The following is a 13,278-nucleotide window of genomic DNA, read 5'->3' as shown; positions in this document are numbered from 1 at the left end:
TAGTCTAGTCTATAGTCTAGTCTATAGTCTAGTCTATAGTCTAGTCTATAGTCTAGTCTATAGTCTGTAGTCTAGTCTATAGTCTGTAGTCTAGTCTATAGTCTGTAGTCTAGTCTATAGTCTAGTCTATAGTCTAGTCTATAGTCTAGTCTATAGTCTAGTCTATAGTCTAGTCTATAGTCTAGTCTATAGTCTGGTCTATAGTCTAGTCTATAGTCTAGTCTATAGTCTAGTCTATAGTCTAGTCTATAGTCTAGTCTATAGTCTAGTCTATAGTCTAGTCTATAGTCTAGTCTATAGTCTAGTCTATAGTCTAGTCTATAGTCTAGTCTATAGTCTAGTCTATAGTCTAGTCTATAGTCTAGTCTATAGTCTAGTCTATAGTCTAGTCTATAGTCTAGTCTATAGTCTAGTCTATAGTCTAGTCTATAGTCGTCTATAGTCTAGTCTATAGTCTAGTCTATAGTCTAGTCTATAGTCTAGTCTATAGTCTAGTCTATAGTCTAGTCTATAGTCTAGTCTATAGTCTAGTCTATAGTCTAGTCTATAGTCTAGTCTATAGTCTAGTCTTAGTCTAGGTCTATAGTCTAGGTCTATTAGTCTAGTCTATAGTTCTAGTATCTAGCTGTCTATAGTTGTCTATAGTCTAGTATATAGTTCTATCTATAGTCTAGTCTATAGTCTAGTCTATAGTCTAGTCTATCGTCTCGTCCTATAGTCTAGTCGGTATATATTCTAGTCTATAGGTCTAGTCTATAGTCTAGTCTATAGTCCTAGTCTATAGTCTAGTCTATAGTCTAGTCTATAGTCTAGTCTATAGTCTAGATCTATAGTCTAGTCTATAGGTCTAGTCTATAGTCTAGTCTATAGTCCTAGTCTATAGGTCTAGTCTATAGTCTAGTCTATAGTCTAGTCTATAGTCTAGTCTATAGTCTAGTCTATAGTCTAGTCTATAGTCTAGTCTATAGTCTAGTCTATAGTCTAGTCTATTAGTCTAGTCTATAGTCTAGTCTATAGTCTAGTCTATAGTCTAGTCTATAGTCTAGTTCTATCGTCCTCGTCTATAGTTCTAGTCTATAGTCTAGTCTATAGTCTAGTCTATAGTCTAGTCTAAGTATAGTCATAGTAGTCTATAGTCTAGTCTATAGTCTAGTCTATAGTCTAGTCTATAGTCTAGTCTATAGTCTAGTCTATAGTCTAGTCTATAGTCTAGTCTATAGTCTAGTCTATAGTCTAGTCTATAGTCTAGTCTATAGTCTAGTCTATAGTCTAGTCTATAGTCTAGTCTATAGTCTAGTCTATAGTCTAGTCTATAGTCTAGTCTATAGTCTAGTCTATAGTCTAGTCTATAGTCTAGTCTATAGTCTAGTCTATAGTCTAGTATATAGTCTAGTCTATAGTCTAGTCTATAGTCTAGTCTATAGTCTAGTCTATAGTCTAGTTCTATAGTCTAGTCTATAGTCTAGTCTATAGTCTAGTCTATAGTCTAGTCTAGTCTAGTCTATAGTCTAGTCTATAGTCTAGTCTATAGTCTAGTCTATAGTCTAGTCTATAGTCTAGTCTATAGTCTAGTCTATAGTCTAGTCTATAGTCTAGTCTAGTCTATAGTCTAGTTTATAGTCTAGTATATAGTCTAGTTTATAGTCTAGTATATAGTCTAGTATATAATGCTATCTGCATGAAGGGAGGTCTGGTATGCTACAGTTTGTAAAGTGAGTTTATAGAAGACTTTAACAAATTTTTTATAAATTCCCTTTTTCAAAAATTCTCTTTTTTCCACAAATTCAAAGTCTATAGTCTAGGCCATAGCAGAAATATAGAAGGTAGTCTCAATCAAAAAAAATAAATTTAAATAAGGTTTTTTGACGTTTTCCTTATTTTAAACTTTATATACAGAGTTGCCACATGTTAAAAATAATAATGGATTTCAAGAAATATTTTACAAAAAATGTGTAGTTAATGTATCTAAATAAAATGTATGTTATATTAAAGGAAGTTAATTAATTAAATAAAAATTTGTTGACTTAAAGTTACATCAAGATCTCCTGCCTGAAGTTCTAAAATTCTGTCTTCACAGTTCGCAGTTCGGGAAAATGCAGCTCATATTTATTCTCTAATTAATTTTACAAATTAGTTTTCAAAGATTTTAATATAAATGTGATTTTATTCAAAAGAACAATTTTTATAATATTTTCTAACTGAATTGAAATTATTTTTATAAATTTTTTACATAAACTTCAAAGCATATATAAAAATTTCATTATAAAATGGGAAAAATTAAACTGTATGTGGTATCACTAATTTAACGAAAACTTCAAAATCCTTAAGCATGTCAGATAGAGAATTTAAAAATCTAATGAGAGATTGACACTACCTTCTATATTTCTGCTATGGTCTAGTCTATAGTCTAGTCTAGTCTATAGTCTATAGTTTAGTTTATAGTCTAGTATATAGTCTAGTCTATAGTCTAGTCTATAGTCTAGTCTATAGTCTAGTCTAGTCTATCGCCATCGACTGATTCTAATCCTAAATGTCAAAAAGAGAACGCGGAATGATAGTAATGTGAAACTTTAAATATTGTTCGCAAATACAAATGAAACCAGCATTAACAAAACCTGCAAATCTATCATAACCTCTATAACTATGTTAATTGATCCCTTAACCATAAATCTTATTAACTGTAACGGGGTTTTCAAATGATAAATTTAAAAATTATACAAGGTCATTTGATTAAAACTAAACCGGTAAAAAAAACCTTAACTAAATAATAGTAAAAGAAAGTTTAATGTGTCAATTAATATCTAGACAAACAAAAACAAGTTATAAATCAAAAAACACAAACAAAATTGAATGCATTTGTTTATAAAATTAAAAAATTAAAAACTATTACTACAATCAAATGGAATTTGAATTTACAAACATAAAAAAATTGGAAACAAGTAAAAATAGTGATAAACTGTTAAAACCAGTTTTCTGAAATAATAAGAAAGAAAAAATAAACAAAGAAACAAAACACTAATACGCCATGTAAGTCAAATGGACATATGCGGACTTACAGCGCACAGTGGTATAGGAAAAAAAAAAGAGGGAAATAATTCGGTAACTTCTAAACGGTTAATCCGATTTTAATGAAATTTGGTATGCACAAAAAGGAGGTGTTGTCGAGTTTAGGTTTTGAATTTGGACCTTATAGGCCAACCAGGGGCCCGGCGGGGGGTCCTCAAATTAGGACACCTCGGCTATGTTAAATTTTTAAAACGATCTTATTTCTTCATTTGAGTTCCGATTTAAAAAAAATTTCGTATATAGAATCTTCTCATCGAGCACTATAAAAAATGTCGTAGTAAATTATCTCTTATAGTTTAGGAGATATTCGCATTTGAAAATTAAAATTTTAAAATTTTTACCGTTCTTACTTTAGTTTTTTGATAATAGCGGGTCCAAATATTCCCGATTTTCGCCATTTTTTTTTATTCGCTTAACAACAAGTCTATATATCAAGCAGTGAAAGAATTATGTAAAAATCATGACTGAGTCCAAAGTTATAGGCATTTTAATTTAAAAAATTAAAAAAAGGCGATTTTTTGCCATTTTTTGGGAAAAAAGTATCTTTTTCTTTTTAAGTTATCTAAAAAGTTTCTAAGAAGATGTATATAGAATTTATACTTTTTGAAAAGCTGACTTTACATAAAATACGATAAATGAAACAAAACCTAAAAATTTTTGATACCGAGGGGACCAGGTCCATCCAAAAAAACCTATTTTTTTATAGAAAATTCAATTTTGAGCATAAATTCTCAAATCGCATAGTCGATATCAAATTATAGTGACCTGTTTTATATGACCCAATATGTTCTTAATCATTTTGTAACGGGTTTCGATAACCCCGCCCCTGGTATGGATATAATAGGCAAAAAACCAAAAAATCCCATTTTTGGGATTTTTTAAAACTTTTTTGGGAATTCCGGGATTTCTAATAAGAAAATTCGAACTTTTTATTTAATTTTAGATTTTGAGTAAAAAAATCTACCTAACTGTAAAATTTCATCAAAAAATATTCATAAATAAAATTTTTATTGCAATTTGAAAAATTTGTATCTTCGCAAAAACTGAATAAAAAACATTTTTTAATTTTTTTTAAAAAAGTATTCCGCGAATTTTTTAATTTTCAAAAATTATATACAGTTTTGAAAAATAGACAAAATTACCTTTCCATTGATATATAACATGCCTACCTAATGTTTTTTAAGTGACAAATTAATTAGGGAAAACTCAACATCTTTTAGAGAATTTACCTAGTACTATTATTTTCATCCATACATTTGTTAGGCATGTTTTACTACCTAAATTTTTATGAATTTTTACAGCCACTTTTTACGATTAATCTTTTATTCTTTATCCCTAAAAAAAATTAACAAGTATTTATTTTATATAAAAATAGTCTTTATTTATTTTTTTTTTTATAAATTAATATAATTTTGTAAAATAATCGGTATCACAGTAGTCCATATCTAAAAGATAAAGTAAATCTTTAAATTCATGAATATTTTCAAATGCTAACGTTTTGTAGCAAATCCAACGTTTCCTTATAGTAGATAAAACAGGATCAGAAGATAGAGTCAGATTATTAAAAATATCTTCATTTTGAGACTGCCTAGAACACTTCCTTGAGCTAAACTGATGAATATGCTTAAAGTCTCTATTCCTCGATTCTTGGGGTTCTTCTGTAAGCTCTCCTAAAGGCAGAATATTATGTTCTATGATGACCTTTCCATGACATAATATCTTGTGAACTGTAGGTGTCATTTCTTTCCAGGGATATAATTCCAAAAGTAATTTAGAAACTTTTGTAGAATACTCTCCAAATTTTGTTGCGTTCACTTTATGCTTGCTATTTATCGCCATTAGAATAATATTGACCTTTTGCAGTAAATCCATACTAATTCCGGTTATTTCGGAAGTAGTTTCAAAATGTTTAAAAAAACGTCTAGCGGTATTACCATCGTTTGTGCTTCCATATCCTGTGAGTGGTTTATCAATATTTAATCCCATCCGCTTTTTAAATTCCTCTTGAATTCTTCGTTTCTCACTGGCTCTCATTTCCATTAACTCCTTATTGTTATTTGCACTTTTGTTTGCATTTTCCGGTATGCTTCTGTACTTTAAATCATATGCTAAATGTAGAAAATGTTCCAGAAATCGTATGCGAGCATGTAGGGGGGATATTCCAAATTGTAATGTTTCCTCATTTATTGATCTTTGCTTGGAAATATTCGAAAATTCTGATTTTTTATCACCACATATGTAGCAGTACCAAGTAGATGATGTTCCTGTAATGGCATTTCCAACTTTCCCATCAATCATTGTAAGTTTTAAATCATAGGACATGTTAAACGAATAATTTTCTATTTCGATTGTTATAGGTTCCAAGTTTTTAATTTCTGCTTCAATACGATTTATCAAATCTTGCGTTGTTGTTTTGGATTCCTTTATATACTCAAAGCTTATTGGCCTACAAAAAGCTTTGGATCCTGGAGTCGAATTCTTCCAAATATCATCGAAACTGGTTGATGGAGAATCGCTGTCAGCATACTTTCGAATTCTTAATGGAACTAGCGATGCCATAAATACACTTTTATACTCGGAAGATGATTCACTTGTGTTGATTTGTTTATATTCCGAGAGTGCTGATAATCCATCACATCCCCACTTACAAATGAGTTGAAGATCACAAGAATTTATTTTTTTAGTTGGTCTGAAGAAAAGTCAGAAGCAATCCTTAAAGCAGTATTTTCGAGTAGAGCGCCGAGTCCAATAACAGCCTTCCGATCAGTTATTTCAATAGGAGGTGGTATAATGCTTTTCTTCTTTTCATTTATTTTGTCATATGATGGTAAAACATCCACTCCTTTTTCAGATAGCGCCTTTCTTAACGTTATGTAGTTATCACGACTTAATCCCAGCTGCAACATAAGCGCAATAGCTTCTTCCTCAGTGAACGTTGTATCAGATGATGGTGTGGGTATACTCTTTACAATTCTTTTCAGTCGTCTTGGTGATGCGGTTGGAAGAATATTTGCAATTTTTATGGCATCCAAAGGCTGTTTTTCTTTTCTTAACATTGCTTTAAAAGTGTCCGAAACTTCTTCGTTAGATAAGGTTTCTAGTGAAGTTGATAACCTTTTCCTCTTAGATTTTGAGCTCAAATCCTCATACTGCTTACAGGGAGCACCAACAGTTGATACGCAAATAGCAACTTCTACACATTCATCCAGCCAATCAGAAAATTTCGATCGAAATTTAGCAATGGAATACCGAACACTCTTCAGTTTTATATCAACTGATTTTATAAAATTTTCAATTTTACATATATCAGTTTTATCCACTTTATTTTTATGTGCAGTTTCAATATATTTCAATAAGAAGTTCACTTTATCTTGAAAAGGAGCTGAAGAGTGTTCAAATAAAATGGAGCACAAATCATTTTTTTTTTTTGTACGATCGCCATGGTTAGAAAATTACAAATAATTACAAACAGATATAAACCTGTCTTATATATTAATTACAGGTACTTAAATTAAATTATTTTTTAAAGGGTTATGATATTCTACCTAATATGTCTAACGTATCCTTATGTAATGAATTTTTCCTCAATAGGTCACTTTAATAAGCTACCTATTAAAGTGACCTATAGGGGTAAAAATCATTACAGTTTAAAAAATAATACCTGAAAATTTTTTAATATATGTAACAAATTTAAGAGTTAACGTTATGGATGAAAATAATAGTGCTAGGTAAATTTTCTAAAAGATGTTGAGTTTTCCCTAATTAATTTGTCACTTAAAAAACATTAGGTAGGCATGTTATATATCAATGGAAAGGTAATTTTGTCTATTTTTCAAAACTGTATATAATTTTTGAAAATTAAAAAATTCGCGGATTATTTTTTTAAAAAAATTAAAAAATGTTTTTTATTCAGTTTTTGCGAAGATACAAATTTTTCAAATTGCAATAAAAATTTTATTTATGAATATTTTTTGATGAAATTTTACAGTTAGGTAGATTTTTTTACTCAAAATCTAAAATTAAATAAAAAGTTCGAATTTTCTTATTAGAAATCCCGGAATTCCCAAAAAAGTTTTAAAAAATCCCAAAAATGGGATTTTTTGGTTTTTTGCCTATTATATCCATACCAGGGGCGGGGTTATCGAAACCCGTTACAAAATGATTAAGAACATATTGGGTCATATAAAACAGGTCACTATAATTTGATATCGACTATGCGATTTGAGAATTTATGCTCAAAATTGAATTTTCTATAAAAAAATAGGGTTTTTTGGATGGACCTGGTCCCCTCGGTATCAAACATTTTTAGGTTTTGTTTCATTTATCGTATTTTATGTAAAGTCAGCTTTTCAAAAAGTATAAATTCTATATACATCTTCTTAGAAACTTTTTAGATAACTTAAAAAGAAAAAGATACTTTTTTCCCAAAAAAATGGCAAAAAAATCGCCTTTTTTTAATTTTTTAAATTAAAATGCCTATAACTTTGGACTCAGTCATGATTTTTACATAATTCTTTCACTGCTTGATATATAAACTTGTTGTTAAGCGAATAAAAAAAGAAATGGCGAAAATCGGGAATATTTGGACCCGCTATTATCAAAAAACTAAAGTAAGAACGGTAAAAATTTTAAAATTTTAATTTTCAAATGCGAATATCTCCTAAACTATAAGAGATAATTTACTGCTATGACGACATTTTTTATAGTGCTCGATGAGGAGATTCTATATACGAAATTTTTTTTAAATCGGAACTCAAATGAAGAAATAGGATCGTTTTAAAAATTTAACATAGCCGAGGTGTCCTAATTTGAGGACCCCCCGCCGGGCCCCTGGTTGGCCTATAAGGTCCAAATTCAAAACCTAAACTCGACAACACCTCCTCTTTGTGCATACCAAATTTCATTAAAATCGGATTAACCGTTTAGAAGTTACCGAATTATTTCCCTCTTTTTTTTTTCCTATACCACTGTGCAGCGTATACGTTATGCCCTTTGGCATTCAATGCGTTTATTACTCATTCACTCGCACGCTTTACACAAACACACCCATTTGTTGTTTAATTACACAAACACTTACTAAGAGGTAAGAGGTTTTTGTTGGTATTGTAATTTGATTTTACAATTTTTACATCATTTCCTATAATTTGCATTAATAAAATTCAAATAAAACAAATGTAATAAATTAAAGTAACATAAAAAAACCAAAAACAATATTTGTTTTGCCTTTTTTATTTATAGTATTTTTTGCATAAATATAAAAAATTTTAATTTATTTAATTTGGACCCGCTATTATCAAAAAACTAAAGTAAGAACGGTAAAAATTTTAAAATTTTAATTTTCAAATGCGAATATCTCCTAAACTATAAGAGATAATTTACTGCTATGACGACATTTTTTATAGTGCTCGATGAGGAGATTCTATATACGAAATTTTTTTTAAATCGGAACTCAAATGAAGAAATAGGATCGTTTTAAAAATTTAACATAGCCGAGGTGTCCTAATTTGAGGACCCCCCGCCGGGCCCCTGGTTGGCCTATAAGGTCCAAATTCAAAACCTAAACTCGACAACACCTCCTCTTTGTGCATACCAAATTTCATTAAAATCGGATTAACCGTTTAGAAGTTACCGAATTATTTCCCTCTTTTTTTTTTCCTATACCACTGTGCAGCGTATACGTTATGCCCTTTGGCATTCAATGCGTTTATTACTCATTCACTCGCACGCTTTACACAAACACACCCATTTGTTGTTTAATTACACAAACACTTACTAAGAGGTAAGAGGTTTTTGTTGGTATTGTAATTTGATTTTACAATTTTTACATCATTTCCTATAATTTGCATTAATAAAATTCAAATAAAACAAATGTAATAAATTAAAGTAACATAAAAAAACCAAAAACAATATTTGTTTTGCCTTTTTTATTTATAGTATTTTTTGCATAAATATAAAAAATTTTAAAATTATAGCAAATTTGTAAACAGGTGAGAGATAACCAAACCAAATTGTAATGCTAATTTTTATTTAATACATATTTACGAAAAAAATCAAATATTTGTTTCACTTTCATTTTCTATTTGAATTAAAAAAATTCGTTTTTTTTTGCATTTCTATTAAATATTTATGGCAGCTTAAAATTTTTTGAACGTGTGAATGATTTTTGAAAGATTTGCTGGAAGAGAGAAGATATGTGAATCACACATGCATGGCGGGTTCGTTCAATGTAATGAGATTTGTCATTTTTGAAGTGTGGAGAGAAGATAGAGAAAATTATTGAACTCACATGTCAGCGGCAATTATGTTAAATTAAATTGACAAATTGGTGAAATAAAAAGTTTTAAAATTGTATAAATTGGTTTATTGTGTAACTGGTGAGATTTCTCTAATGATGATCAAAGTCGAATTTTTAATACTTGGGCAGATAAAAGTCCACAAATTACTGAAGTTCTTTGGACAAAGACCCCTACAGGAAGTTCAGCGTACATGAAGCTCATGAGCATCGAAAATTTCCAATAAAGAGGGAATTTATCAGAAATTTGTTATAAAATAGAGAATTTTTCAAAAAGGAATATTTTCGAAAATTTCAAGAAGGAATTTTTCAAAAATTTCATATCCAAAAGGTATTATTTGAAAATTTAGTGTCCAAGGGAAGTTTTCAAAAAATCCAATGAAAAGGGGAAGTATTCTTATATAAAAGGGAATATTTGGAAAAAAAATTCGAAACACGAATTTTTCGAAAATCTCCTATAAAAACAAAATTTCGAGAAGATTTCCTATAAAAAAGGGGAATTTATCAAAAATTTCCTGTAAATAGGGAAGTTTTTTAAAAAGGGAATTTATCGAAAATTTCCTTTAGAAAGGAAATTTTATCGAAAATTTCCTTTAGAAAGGAAATTTTATCGAACATTTCCTATAGAAAGGAAATTTTATCGAAAATTTCCTATAGAAAGGAAATTTTATCGAAAATTTCCTATAGAAAGGAAATTTTATCGAAAATTTCCTATAGAAAGGAAATTTTATCGAAAATTTCCTATAGAAATTTTATCGAAAATTTCCTATAGAAATTTTATCGAAAATTTCCTATAGAAAGGAAATTTTATCGAAAATTTCCTATAGAAAGGAAATTTTTATCGAAAATTTCCTATAGAAAGGAAATTTTATCGAAAATTTCCTAAGAAAGGAAATTCTATCGAAAATTTCCTATAGAAAGGAAATTCTATTGAAAATTTCCTATAGAAAGGAAATTCTATTGAAAATTTCCTATAGAAAGGAAATTCTATTGAAAATTTCCTATAGAAAGGAAATTTTATCGAAAATTTCCTATAGAAAGGAAATTTTATCGAAAATTTCCTATAGAAAGGAAATTTTATCGAAAATTTCCTATAGAAAGGAAATTTTATCGAAAATTTCCTATAGAAAGGAAATTTTATCGAAAATTTCCTATAGAAAGGAAATTTTATCGAAAATTTCCTATAGAAAGGAAATTTTATCGAAAATTTCCTATAGAAAGGAAATTTTATCGAAAATTTCCTAAAGAAAGGAAATTTTATCGAAAATTTCCTATAGAAAGGAAATGTTATCGAAAATTTCCTAAAGAAAGGAAATTTTATCGAAAATTTCCTATAGAAAGGAAATTTTATCGAAAATTTCCTATAGAAAGGAAATTTTATCGAAAATTTCCTATAGAAAGGAAATTTATCGAAAATTTCCTAAAGAAAGGAAATTTATCGAAAATTTCCTATAGAAAGGAAATTTATCGAAAATTTCCTATAGAAAGGAAATGTTATCGAAAATTTCCTAAAGAAAGGAAATTTTATCGAAAATTTCCTAAAGAAAGGAAATTTTATCGAAAATTTCCTATAGAAAGGAAATTCTATCGAAAATTTCCTATAGAAAGGAAATTCTATTGAAAATTTCCTATAGAAAGGAAATTCTATTGAAAATTTCCTATAGAAAGGAAATTCTATTGAAAATTTCCTATAGAAAGGAAATTTTATCGAAAATTTCCTATAGAAAGGAAATTTTATCGAAAATTTCCTATAGAAAGGAAATTTTATCGAAAATTTCCTATAGAAAGGAAATTTTATCGAAAATTTCCTATAGAAAGGAAATTTTATCGAAAATTTCCTATAGAAAGGAAATTTTATCGAAAATTTCCTATAGAAAGGAAATTTTATCGAAAATTTCCTATAGAAAGGAAATTTTATCGAAAATTTCCTATAGAAAGGAAATTTTATCGAAAATTTCCTATAGAAAGGAAATTTTATCGAAAATTTCCTAAAGAAAGGAAATTTTATCGAAAATTTCCTATAGAAAGGAAATGTTATCGAAAATTTCCTAAAGAAAGGAAATTTTATCGAAAATTTCCTATAGAAAGGAAATTTTATCGAAAATTTCCTATAGAAAGGAAATTTTATCGAAAATTTCCTATAGAAAGGAAATTTTATCGAAAATTTCCTATAGAAAGGAAATTTTATCGAAAATTTCCTATAGAAAGGAAATTTTATCGAAAATTTCCTATAGAAAGGAAATTTATCGAAAATTTCCTAAAGAAAGGAAATTTATCGAAAATTTCCTATAGAAAGGAAATTTATCGAAAATTTCCTATAGAAAGGAAATTTATCGAAAATTTCCTATGGAAAGGAAATTTATCGAAAATTTCCTAGAAAGGAAATTTATCGAAAATTTCCTATAGAAAGGAAATTTTATCGAAAATTTCCTATAGAAAGGAAATTTTATCGAAAATTTCCTATAGAAAGGAAATTTTATCGAAAATTTCCTATAGAAAGGAAATTTTATCGAAAATTTCCTATAGAAAGGAAATTTATCGAAAATTTCCTATAGAAAGGAAATTTATCGAAAATTTCCTATAGAAAGGAAATTTTATCGAAAATTTCCTATAGAAAGGACATTTTATCGAAAATTTCCTATAGAAAGGACATTTTATCGAAAATTTCCTATAGAAAGGAAATTTTATCGAAAATTTTCTATAGAAAGGAAATTTTATAGAAAATTTCCTATAGAAAGGAAATTTTGTCGAAAATTTCCTATAGAAAGGAAATTTTGTAGAAAATTTTCTATAGAAAGGAAATTTATCGAAAATTTCCTATAGAAAGGAAATTTTGTCGAAAATTTCCTATAGAAAGGAAATTTTGTCGAAAATTTCCTATAGAAAGGAAATTTTGTCGAAAATTTCCTATAGAAAGGAAATTTTGTCGAAAATTTCCTATAGAAAGGAAATTTTGTCGAAAATTTTCTATAGAAAGGAAATTTTGTCGAAAATTTTCTATAGAAAGGAAATTTTGTCGAAAATTTTCTACAGAAAGGAAATTTTGTCGAAAATTTTCTATAGAAAGGAAATTTATCGAAAATTTCCTATAGAAAGGAAATTTTGTAGAAAATTTTCTATAGAAAGAAAATTTTGTCGAAAATTTTCTATAAAAAGAAAATTTTGTCGAAAATTTTCTATAGAAAGGAAATTTTGTCGAAAATTTTCTATAGAAAGGAAATTTTGTCGAAAATTTTCTATAGAAAGGAAATTTAGTCGAAAATTTTCTATAGAAAGGAAATTTAGTCGAAAATTTTCTATAGAAAGGAAATTTAGTCGAAAATTTTCTATAGAAAGGAAATTTTGTCGAAAATTTTCTATAGAAAGGAAATTTTGTCGAAAATTTTCTATAGAAAGGAAATTTTGTCGAAAATTTTCTATAGAAAGGAAATTTATCGAAAATTTCCTATAGAAAGGAAATTTATCGAAAATTTCCTATAGAAAGGAAATTTATCGAAAATTTCCTATAGAAAGAAAATTTGGCGAAAATTTCCTTAGAAATGAAATTTATCGAAATGTATCATTTTAAAAATCTTTAAAAATCAATGTGATGGTCATGATCAAATTCATCAAACATTTAAACAATTCAAACATTTTAAAATTCATTAGGCGTGGTAAGTGATTGTTAAATTTAAGAGAAACTGTTTTTATTTAATAACTTATCGCATCTAACGTTTTTTTTTTTATTAAATTATTGTGCGTTAATATCTATTTCTTGTCACATTTTTTGAACTAATTCGTAATAGTTGTTGATAAATAATATTAAATTTTTAAATTAAACTAAAAAGGTAAAAAGAGAAGAAATCACAAAAGCGTTAAAAGAAATCAAAAGTATTATGTAAACATTTTTATGAGTTTGGTAATTTATGCGGTCATCAAAA

The sequence above is a fragment of the Lucilia sericata genome, unplaced genomic scaffold, assembly GCF_015586225.1.
Source record: "Lucilia sericata isolate MDLA Ls3-8-SP2 unplaced genomic scaffold, ASM1558622v1 Contig000309F_arrow, whole genome shotgun sequence".
NCBI classification, from domain to species: Eukaryota; Metazoa; Arthropoda; class Insecta; order Diptera; family Calliphoridae; genus Lucilia; species Lucilia sericata.
Note: the sequence above shows the minus strand (reverse complement) of the source record.